We start from the raw sequence: 12,574 nt of genomic DNA, 5'->3' as shown, positions 1-12,574 counted from the left end.
ACTCAAGGAACCCACTAGTAGGAGAGAACCCAAGACATAGACAAACCATCAACGCGCAAAGTAGGACCAAGCAAGGGGTGCCAATGAAGTGGATTTAACAAGTCTATTGAACCTAATCGATAGCTTGGTGGAGCACGAGAACTTGACAATGGCAGAAGAAAGTTCAAACTGTAGATATAACGAGGAATTTGACTTAGGAGTCTTTCCAGATGCTATTCAGCAGCTGGTCAGCAGTTACAACGCTCATGCCTGGTATGAGCACCACGGCAGGACAACAGACACTATCATCGCAGATCTAGAAGAGGAGAGAAAGCTAGCCCACAAAGCATTGCAAAGCATGGCTAAATACAATAGGGATCAACAGGCTAGGAGCCAAAGGCAAAGCATAGAGTTGTGAGAGGTGCAGTGGGTATGCTGAACCTAGTTGGCAGAAATCGAACTGACCATGAGAGAGCACTAGAAGGAGACTTAACACTGAGTGAGCTTCTCATGAAGCAGTTGCTCGATAACATGGCTGCAGAGCAAAGTGCCACGGCTCTAGCGACATCGCTACTCGCAAGATTAGGAGCAAACCAAGGCTCAAAGAGCCAGTCTAAAATCCCTATTGGCAACTCGATAAGTACCAACCCCATGACAATCCATACAGCTTTGTTAAGTAGTTTGAGCAAGTCTACGAAGCCAATGATCTAACTCAGAACTCTCAAGTGTTTGGGCTTTGCTTGGGCGACAAGGGTAGGATGTGGTATACGAGCTTAGATACCGCAGAGCGAGCCAACTTCGATGGCCTCAAGGATCTCTTCATTAAGAGATTTTTCGAGCCCGGATACTCGGATAATCTACTAGTATACTTGATGAACGTCAAGCAGAAAGAGAAGGAGGACATTCGCGATTATGTGACCCACATGAGGAGTCTCTTCAAGAGAATCCCTACTAGAGAGTGGCCGATTGAAAGAGCAGTATCAACTGTATTCATCAGCGGGATTTGGAACGAGGAACTATATAAGGCTTTGGTAGGAAACTCAAGCTTGTAGCGAGACGTGCTAGCTAGGGTCTTTGAGGAAGCCATCGAAGTTGACGATCAGCTAAAGGAATGAAGCTCTAGGAGCTCAAACTCTAAGCAAACCAACTCGATAAATTCAGAGAGAGTGTTAGCCTTGAGTGAGCGATCAGCCCCATCATCCCAGGATAAGGGGAAAACCATCGAGACCGAACCAAGACTTGGCTGACGTTAATTGGAATTAGTCAAGTTGCAAGACATTGAGACGACCAACACGCCCACACGTCCAATGCATGTGCTGTGGCAGAAACCACTTGCCAGCCGAGTGTCAAGACCCTCGGTCAAGACCTTGCTCTAACTGCGGTAGGTTTGATCATGACGTCGCGCATTGCAGATTTCCAAGAAGACTTCCATACTCACAAGCATATGGCCAGCCTTACTTAGCAAACAGACCGCAGCCATTTTTTGAAAGGGGAGCCCCATTGGCCCTCCCTGCGCCTAACAATATTAAGCCAACTATTCTTAGGATGGAAATAAGGCATTCCTAGACCACCTGGTCCTTACATAACCCATCCACTGAGTGACGCTCCTGTCCACTACGTGGAAGAACCAACTGAAGAAGAGACCTACGTATACCCTTATGTCTCGCATGATGATGAGGGCAATGTAGTCCTCATGGATTATCGATCACTGCCGGTGATGGCGTTGGGAAGAGGGTGAGGTAGAGGCCTAGGATGGCAGATGCAGGATCCAATCATTTATTGGACTTGTGGTCACCCAAGACATGTCTCGTCACGTTGCCCTGAAGGGGAGCAGAAAAACAGAGACAAGGCTGACCAAAGATGTGCAGAGTGCGGAATCACTCATCTCTTCGTTGATTGCCCAAAGCGGAAGCCATCTTCTAGTTTAGCCAACGTGTCATCTGTCCCATTGGGGCTGTTTGGTGTCAAGAACCTTGATGGGGAGGCCACGCCTATCCCATTGCAGGTCATGACCCGTGCCCAAACGAAGCAGGCTGACATCTCTCTGCCAGGACCTAGCAATCTCGATGCAGCCTCGATAGGAAAGAAGAGCCGTAGACGGAGGAGGAAGAGGTCGAAAGCTAAAATCGCACTAAAAATGGAGAGTGCTACAACTCTGCCTGCTGGAAAGAAGGTCTCTGACGCAAAGGCAGAGACTTCAGCCCCTAAGACGACCGCAAGGGGAAGTGCTAAGGTAGGGGAATACCCACATCCAAAGCGACAGTTAGAGGCCATAGAAAAGGTGAAGGAATGGGTGAAGGAAGCTCAAGAGCATCTAAAAGATGTAGAGCCCATCATAGAGGACGAGATTGATGATCTCTCCAACATAAGCACTCCGGTCTCACCTGCTCAACCAAACGGTCAGCCAAAGTCGGGAGAAGCAACTGCACAACAAGTAGTACCGCTAAGGCCAAGCCTTGATGCTGCAGGGTCGCAGATCTGTCACAGCCATTGGCCAAGACAATCTAGGTTAGGAGACCAACGAGCACCCAACGATCTCCTGACCACATTGGTGACTACCCCTCTAATACTTAGCCTGAGAGATTTGCTTAGGTAGCATCCCACCCTATGGCAAGATCTTAAGCATTGGGTTGAAGGATCACGAGAGTAGGTCATGGCAGACTCTCATGACCATGACGCAGAGACACAAATATCGAGTTTGACGCTGCACTCTATGCCTAAATTCTTATACATCAATGCCTTTTGGGAAGGTTCTGAGATGCATGCGGTCTTACCGATTGTAGCCCTAGGTGACACAACGAGAAAGGAAATCATAGACACGAGAGCTGGGGTTATTGTGCTTAGCCATGCAGTGCTTCATACTTGGGGAAACCCACCTGTTGAGACAGCTAGATTTAATGTCACACTAGCAAATAGTATGAGAGTCAAGCCATTCAGGGTGCTTAAGAATTGGCCAGTGAAGATCGCAGGTGTCCAATTATCCGTTGACTTTATAGTCATGAAGGGAGTGGACTACGACATCCTATTAGGCCAACCCTAGGATGCGCAATGCTGGAGTCATCAAAGATTGGGATAACGGCTTGATCTTTCTTGGCAATAGGATGGACGCCGTGAGAGTAGAGATGGACACCTGGAAGACCTCATCAGTCGACCTAGATGCCATCTCCACTATGCTCAAGGGTAATGCCCAGGTCAAGAAACCCTATGGGCCCTTGACCAAGTATATCCCATGCCCAGAGGATGAGCGGGACTAGATGCATGTCCTCGCTACAATCGACTTGCCATTCTCAGATCATGAGGCGTATGAGCAAGCCATCAAAACAATCGGCAAGGCTAACGACACACCCTCCATACCAGTCTGCATGATGGTAGGAAGCCTTCGTGGAAAACCGAAGCCCGTCAACTTCCAAGTCCCAACCAACAAAAGGGAACTCCAGGAGATACTGGAATACCTAACGGACAAGCTAGCTGGCAAGCCAACTACAAATTTCAAACCACTCTAGGATATCTTAAATGAATCCAAGTGGGAATGGACTAGAGTGCATGACTTAAACCTCATGTATAACTAGGCCCTAGTTCCTGACCAACGACAAGAGATATACCAAGCCCTAGGAGATGACGAGCAGTCTGATGAAGAGGATTCTGATGACAAATACGAAGATTGCCAATCCTTCAGTGATGAAAGTAAGGGTGAGGTAGATACTGTGGAATACGACACTAAAGGACAAGAAATAGAGCCAATATGAGCAGACTCCAAACCGCAGAAAAACTTCACGATGGAGCGAGGAGTCATGCGCATGGAATGCGATCGCACCTAGTTGGAACACGTAGGAGCCATAGACCTTGAGCAAGCAGGCCTAGCCCAGCCAAGAACGACATCAATGCTTAGGACTAAATCACCATCTGAACTGCGCCCACCAGGGGAGACCACCTCTTCTAGTGAAGACAGAGGGTTCGACTTTGAATCGGAGGTTAGTTCGGATAGTGATCCAGAAATCCCTAGGCCACCCACAACCAGACGCACCAAGGGGGACCTACCCGTCCACCTGAGTTGCAAACCATTAAGGCAAGAAAAGGCAAAACAACCTAGGGATACACAAAAGGAAGAACAATGAAAATCGTAGGACCTCCCTAAATGATTTACGAAATTCAAAAAAGTGGATAGGATAGTAGTAATGTTAGGTGCCAAACGTCAAGCATAAAGGAGCGAACCAATCAAGGGACCAGCCAAGGTCAAGAAGGTGGACCTAGCCCAGGAAGGGGAAACACCCTAACCAATCTTCATTGCCGATGACTTGACTGATGAAGAAGAACGAGTCTTGTCGCTCTCTTGCGAGAGTACATAGACGTGTTCGCCTGGTCCTTAGAAGAGCTTAAGGGGGTAGATCTGAGTGTCATGACTCACAACATACCCATGACGCCAGACGCAATGCCCGTCAAGCAGCGATCATACCCTGTGAATCCAAAACACGCTCATGCTGTCAAAGAAGAGATTGATAAGCTGATGAGAGCGGGATTCATTTATGAAATTGAGCACACAGACTGGGTATCACCCATAGTCATCGTGATGAAGAAGAATGGAAAAATTCAAGTGTGTGTCAATTACAAGAAGGTGAATGTTGCTACCAAAAGGGACAACTATCCGTTGCCATACACTGAGCACATACTTGAGAGAGTAGCAAGCAAGGAAGCCTACAGTTTTCTAGACGGCTTCTCAAGGTACAACTAGGTGCAAGTGCATCCTGCAGACAAGCATAAGACTACCTTCGCCACTAAGTGGGGCATCTTTGCTTACATAGTCATGCCCTTTGGATTGACTAATGCCCCTGCCACTTTCCAACGCCTCATGTGCACCCATCTTTAAGGACATGCTTCGCAAGGAGTTAGAAGTCTTTGTCGATGACCTCTGTGTCCACTCGACGTGGATCAAAAACCTAGACAAACTTCGAGCAGTCTTCGAGCAGTGTCGCTTATATCGTCTCTCCTTGAATCCCTTAAAGTGCCAGTTTTGGGTGAAGCATGGATGCATCCTAGGGCAGGTGGTGTCGAAGAACGGCATTGCCACTGACTTCTCAAAGGTCAGGGTTATTGTTGATGTTACACCCCCAAACAACTATAAGGGAGTTCAATGCTTCCTACGCCATATTGGATACTATCAACGGTTTGTACTAAATTATGCATTGATCGCCAGACCCTTGTACAAGCTACTTATTGTCTTTGAATGGACCGAAGCATGCCAGCGGGAATACGAAGAGTTGAAGAAGGCTCTAATCACAGCATCAATCCTACAAGCCCCAGATTGGACCATTACTTTCCACGTGCCTATCGATTCTTCTAAGTTTGCCATGGGGGCAATGTTGTGCCAACCTGGCAAACACAATTTAGACTATCCAGTGAGCTTTGCTAGCCAACAACTCACTAAGACAGAAATGAACTACTCGACGATGGAAAGAGAAGCATTAGCCATGGTATTTGTTGTGAATAAATGCTGGCATTATCTTTTGGCCACGCCCTTTACCTTCTTCGTGGACCACCAAGCCTTGCTCTATCTAGTAAACAAACTTTGTGCTAAAGGACGCATAGCTCAATGGCTCCTTCTGCTTTTAGAGTTCGACTTCTCCGTGGTGGTACAGAAGGGAAAACAGCATTACATGGCTGATCACATGTCGCGCATTCCCACCGAAGAAGCCGCTGGACAAGGTATTGTTGATGAATTACCCAATGCCCATCTGTTTAACCTTTCTAGCGAGAGAGATCTATTTAAGGCTGATCTAACACCATATTGGGTAGATGACATAGTCCAAGTGCTTGAGCACGGACTGCCTGTCTGACCGATAGAAAAAGCTTGACTTAGGCAATTAATCCTTGAGATCCATCCCTATCAGTTGATTGTAGGCCAACTCTATAGGCTGGGGCAAGATGGATTGCTGCGTAGATGTGTTTGCGAGTATGAGATGCACGATATGCTCTCAGAGGCACACATCGGCATTGTTGGAGGGCACTTTAGCGAGGATACGACAACACAAAAGGTGTTGCAGTCTCAACTGTGGTGGCCCATGCTTTTTCGCGACGCAGCACGATTTGTCAAGCACTGTGACAAGTGCCAGTGGATGAAGGCTCTGATTTGCAAGGATCAAATGGAATTAACACCAATTATTGCTCGACAACCCTTCGAAATATGGGAAATTGACTTCATCGGACCCATCAGTCCTACGGCACAGTATTCGTAGGCCAAGTACATCATTGTGGCCACGGACTACCTCACGAAATGGGCAGAAGCGAGAGCAACACAAAAAAATGACGCTAGAATGACTGCTAAGTTCTTATGGGAGCAAGTGATTTCATGATTCGACTGCCCCATCGAATTGGTCAGTGATGACCAAGGCACGCACTTCATCAATGAAGTGATCGCGCATCTCCTGTCCACCTTCCTCATCATCCATCGCAAATCCTCACCATACTACCCTTAGGCAAACGGCCAGGCTGAATCAACGAATAAGATTCTTGTCAATGTCCTAGCCAAGGTTTGTCTTTGCTTCACACAATGACTGGGACAACAAGCTGATGCCAGCTTTGTGGGCTTACTACACAGCTTATAAAACGGCTATCGGGCAAACCCCTTTAGGCTGATATATGGAACAGAAGCGATTCTACCATTAGATTTCTTCATTCCTAGCCTGAGAATAGTGCTTCACGAATGATGGGAAGGGAAGGAGGCATGGACACAACGCCTAGTTGAACTCGAACGCCTCTCGGAGACTCGTCTTCTAGCCACCCATGCATTGATTTGTGTGAGAAAGCCCAATGCAAGAGCTGGTTTGACCAGCACATCAAGTAGTGCGAGTTCAAATAGGGTGACTTAGTGCTCCTCTACTCAGTTAAGGGGCATAAGCAAAAAATGAAATTTAGAGGTCTTGGACCCTTGAAAGTTCGTGCGATCAGTCGAATAGGCAATGTCAAACTTGAGACCCTAGATGGTGAAGGAATAGGCTTCTTCAATGGTAGTCCTGTCAAGAAGTATTACCCTCCTATGCATCCTTTGCATGAGCCACCGATGTTAGAACCACCTGTCAAAGTACAAGTAGCCACTGAAATTGACGATGCGAATGAGGAAGCCGTAGAGCTCGCATACCTCCATATTAGGTCACTGCCAACCAAACATGCACTTTTAATGCCTTGATCGACGAGGGAGCAGACTGCAATGTCTTAACTCACGATCATTGGGCCCAACTTGGCAAACCAGGACTTCAATCCACCACTGTCAAATTAAGCCCCTATGGGGCCCACTCATACGCACTTCTGGGCAAGTGTAGAGTCTCCATCTCTATTGTGTCTGTGACTGTACCACTGATTTTTTACATATTGTCAGACATTAAAGACACAGACATGGAGTCATTGCTGGGGCGAACTTTCAAAAAGCAGGCTCACTGCAATGTTGATTACAAGTCGCAGTGCATCCACCTCGCAATAGGCAACGTTCGCATTGTTACAGCTTTTAGCAAGGGCTGCGCAACCTCATCCCGGGCCACAAAGCCACTGATAGAAACATATGTAGTCAAGTCTAAGGAGGGGGATAGTGATTGGATGCCACTCCCCAAATTTCATAAACCGCAACCCATAATAGCCAAAGCTAAGGCCCAACAGCCTCGCCTTCAATGGATGCCTAAATAGCCGCAACAGCCGCCTAGGAGTCGAGGCTCCTACCCTCATAAGACCAGAAACTCTAAACCTAGGAGGCCCAGACGCAATTACAACAATAGATGCGTAATCAGTCAAAGATGGGTCCCCAAAGCCCTCTTTCACGCATAAGGCTACTATGAGGGAAATGCCTGGATATAGATACATAAGGCCCACACGGCTAAAGGCACCACTCGTACACCAGCCTCAAGCTTGATCATCCCAAAAATCGTAAAACCTCAAAACGACAAGCCGCAGAGCTTTCGTGACCCGCAACCATCAAGCTCATCTATGCGTGAACCCAAGAGAGTCTCCCAAGCCTATCGACCCAAGCGACAACCAACATCACAAGAGTCATCACCTGGCAAACTCAATCCGACTTCCCAAATCCATCCTGAAAGCAGTAGGCCGTCACTCGAGGCTGTTGCTAACCCAGCCATAGTCCCAGCGACCCAATCGCAAGCTCAAGAACACTCACAATCGCAACTTTTTGTTGCCAAAGGCTCAAGTCCTACCTGCTCAAAGAGGAGAGAGAGACAGGGAAAAACACCCATAACCATGAGCCTTCAGGCTCTCAAGCTCATTTTTTCATGTTCCACACTCTCAACTGAAAAGCACACACTCAACAAGATAAAGTGACCTAGTGTAAATGTAGACTAGACAGACTAACTCTAGTCAGGGTCACTAACTGACTACTAACCGGACTTATTTAATGTAGTCACATGTAGACAGCTGTGCACACTAGCTGTCATAGATGTCGGTCATAGATGAAGACACACTGACAGTGAGCTTGATTTCTAACACTCCCCCTCAAGCTCAAAAACAAAACTCAAATCATCTGCATCACTCCAAGTAGCTGTCTAATGTGAATGAACTTATCTTTACCAAGTGATTTGGTAAAGATGTCTGCTACCTGGTCTTCAGTCTCTTCACATGCTCCAAGTCAATCTGATCTGCTAAAACCATTTCTCTGATGAAATGGTAGTGAACCTCAATGTGTTTTGATCTTGCATGATAAACAGTATTGCTTGCTAACATAACACTGCTCAAATTGTCACAGTACAGATTGACTTTGCTGTTCAAGTGTACTCCCAAGTCATTCAACAACTTCTGTAACCACTTAGCTTCACAGGCCGCTAAGGCCGCACCACGATACTCTGCTTCTGTACTAGATAGTGCAACTGTAGGCTATTTCTTACTCTGCCAACTGATCATGCTACTTCCCAATCCAAATGCATAGCCGCTGGTTGATCTCCTGTCATACGTGCAACCAGCCCAGTCAGTATCTGTGTACCCCATCAAGTCAAGGGGTTTCCCATATGTATAAAACAACCCATGATCTGTGGTACTCCTTACATATCTCAGAATTCTTTTGACTGCATCCAAGTGTGGTTTGCGAGGCTTTTGCATGAACTGACTGATCAGCCCCACAGCATAACTCAAGTAAGGTCTAGTGATCGTGAGATAGATCAAGCTGCCTACCATTTGTCTGTACATAGTAGCATTCTAAATCTCTGTCCCAACATCAATCTGCAGCTTGACATTCTGCTCCAAAGGCATATCCATAGGCTTGCAATCAGCCATACCATATTTCTGTAACATGTCATGAGCATACTACTTCTGTAGCAGCCATATGCCTTGAGGTGTAGAGACAACCTCAATCCCCAAAAAGTATTTCAGCTCTCCAAGGTCCTTGACCTTAAATTCAGCCTGTAAACATGTCTTTATTTCAGCAATCCCATTTTCATCATCTCCTGTAATGATTAAGTCATCAACATAGAAAACTAGAAAAACGTAGCCATTATCTGTCTTTTTCACAAATAGACTATGATCAGCATCTCCCAATCGGAAACCATGTTGCTGTAAATAATTGCTGATGCGAGCATTCCATGCTCTGGGTGCCTATTTTAGCCCATATAATGCCTTTTTCAACCGACATACATGTGCTGGAAATTCTGGATGTACATAGCCTTCAAGCTGCTCCATGTAAACCTCTTCCTGTAATTCTCCATTGAGAAATGCATTCTTTACATCCATCTGCCATAGTTTCCAGCCTCTAGCTACTGCCAAAGCAATCATAGTTCTAACTATAGCCATCTTTGCTACAGGGCTGAAAGTCTCCTCATAATCAAGACCATACTTCTGTGCATACCCTTTTGCAACCAGCCTGGCCTTATATCTTTCCAATGATCCATCTAATTTACATTTTACCTTATACACCCACTTGCATCCAACAAGTGTTTTGCCCTCAGGTAATTGTACCAAATCCCATGTACCATTTTTCAGCCAAAGCTGAATATTCCTCATCCATAGCAGCACGCCAATTCTCATCTGCAACTACCTCATCAAACTTACTTGGTTCTCTAAAACCTGTTACTTTCGTCATATAAGCATAATGATGGGCTGAATATCCAATGTAAGTATACCTGTCAATAGGTCGTCTGACCCTCTCTGATCTCCTGAGCTGTGGCTCAATGTGAGCTTGCCTCTCATGAGGCGGCACATAACGGCTCTGCCTAGCACCTGGCGTCATAACAGACAGAATCCCCAATTCACTATCTAAGCTATCACTACTATATGAATCATAACCTGCAGTGAGTGGACCTGTTACATCTTCAAAAACTTTTTCTTTTCCCTTATCTGTTCTCCCCCTTAGTGACATATCCGTGTCAGTGGATGCAGTAGTGCGACTCCATAACCATCCTGTCCAAGGACTCACTGTAGATGATACATCACCTGTCTGACCACTCATGGAAGTACTCTCTGCAAGAGTATTTTCAACATGACTCATATTGGGTGAGCCATCAGTAGGCACTGCCACAGGATTCCCATACCAGGATGCTAACTCATCAAATACCACATCTCTGCTTATGAGTGTCTCATGCATAGAAGGTACATAACACTTATAAGCTTTCCGTTCTTGTGCATATCCTATAAACACACTTTTCACTACCTTAGGATCCAATTTCTTCCTCTTCTCATCTGGTATATGCACATATGCAATGCTTCCAAATACCTTCAAGTGTGAAATATCAGGTTTATGACCATACAGCCGTTCATATGGAGTGACATCATGAATCCCTGCTATAGGGGGTTCGATTTAGCACATATACAGCATTCACCACTGCTTCAGCCCAATAACCATTTGGCAGACATTTTTCATTCAGCATAGCTCTAGCTGACTCCATTAAAACCTTGTTTTTCCTCTCTGCAACAGTGTTTTGCTGCGGTGTATAACTGCATGTGAGCTGTCTTCTGATCCCATGTTTAGCAAGATACTTGTCAAAGTAGTTTGAGACATATTCACCTCCTCCATCTGATCTCAAGCATGATATGTAACAGCCCAATTCATTTTCAACATGTTTCTTGAAGTCTTTGAATGCATCAAACACATCATCCTTATGCTTCAAGATATAAAGCCAAGTGTACCTGCTGAAATCATCAATAAATGAGACATAATACCATGCACCGCCAAAAGAAGCATTATGTGAAGGATCCCAGACATCAGAGTGCACCAACTGTAAAGGCCTAGTGCTGTTTTTTACATGTCTCATGAAAGGAAACTGTGCCTGCTTCCCAAACTGACATGCAGGGCATACATGACCAAAATCATTATACTTGAATTTAGGTAATCCAAGTACTACTTCTTTCTGCTGCATGGATTTCAGCTTTTGTACATTGACATGTCCAATCCGCTAGTGCCAAATCTCTACATCCCGAATGGCACTCTTATCATGTGCAAACATGGCTGCCTTGAGTCTCGGAATGGTCGCTTCCAATGTAAACATCCTGCCATCCCGTCTGCCCTTGGCAATTAACTTGCAGCCATTTCCATACTCCTCAATGAAACACCCATCTTTGTTGAACCTCACTTGCAAATTCTATTCTGCCATTTGACCCATAGACAACAGATTCTTTGTTGTGGTTGGTACATGTAATACATCATGCAGGCCTTTCTTCTTGCCATCACGCATCATAAGAGGAACAATCCCTTTATGCTTTATGTCATGTTGGGTGTCATCCCCAGTACATACATGACCATGTGTACCTGCAACCATCTCATCAAACCACTCTCCATGCGGGGTCATGTGGTTTGACGCTCTAGAGTCAATGTACCATCTGTCATCTCTATCATGCTGCAAGGCAAAGAGTCTATCAATTGGCTCATTATGAGCACCACTGGAAGATGCATAGTGCCCATGCTGTCTACCCTTTGCCTTCATATCTCCCTGCTTCTTGTAACAATCCTTTGCAATATGCCCATACTGGCCACAATAATGGCAGTCCTTGTCCCTATTGGACTGATCAGACGAGTGCCATGAACCAGATCCACCACCTCTACCTCGGCATGATCTCCCCCTGCCTCTAAACCCACCAGATCCATGCTGGCCTTGTGTATTTGCACCATGCCAATTACTCTATTGGTGCTGCTGTCCATAAGTATTACGAGTGTCACCACGACCTCGAAATGAACCATGACCTCTAGATCCTCTGCCACGTTGGCTAGAGTATAACACAGTGTCTCTACTCTAAGATGCACTAGAACCTGTATTCAAACCAAGTTTGACTTCCTCATGCAGCAACAAAGCAACTAGCTCTTCTTAGCTAGGGGGCTCTTCTCTGACAGAAATGGAAGTGTCAAAAGCTTTGTACTCTTTGCCTAAGCCATTCAAGGAAACAACAATCATATCATCTTCTGATACACTTGAGCCAGTAGTAGAAAGTTGATCAGCTATGGTCTTAATCTCCATGGTATATGTCTGGATGCTCTTGCCATTCCTAGACATGTTGTTGAATTGTTGTTTCAACTGGATCTTTCTTGCATGTGTCATGGTTCCATAATTTTTCATCAGTATGTCCCAAGCATCCTTCGGAGTCTCACATCTAGTGATTTGAATTACCATAGCATCAGATATAC

This window comes from Lygodium microphyllum, chromosome 29, assembly GCF_053477565.2.
Source record: "Lygodium microphyllum isolate KBCC chromosome 29, Lygodium_microphyllum_v1.1.10, whole genome shotgun sequence".
NCBI lineage: Eukaryota > Viridiplantae > Streptophyta > Polypodiopsida > Schizaeales > Lygodiaceae > Lygodium > Lygodium microphyllum.
This window is presented reverse-complemented; position numbering follows the sequence as displayed.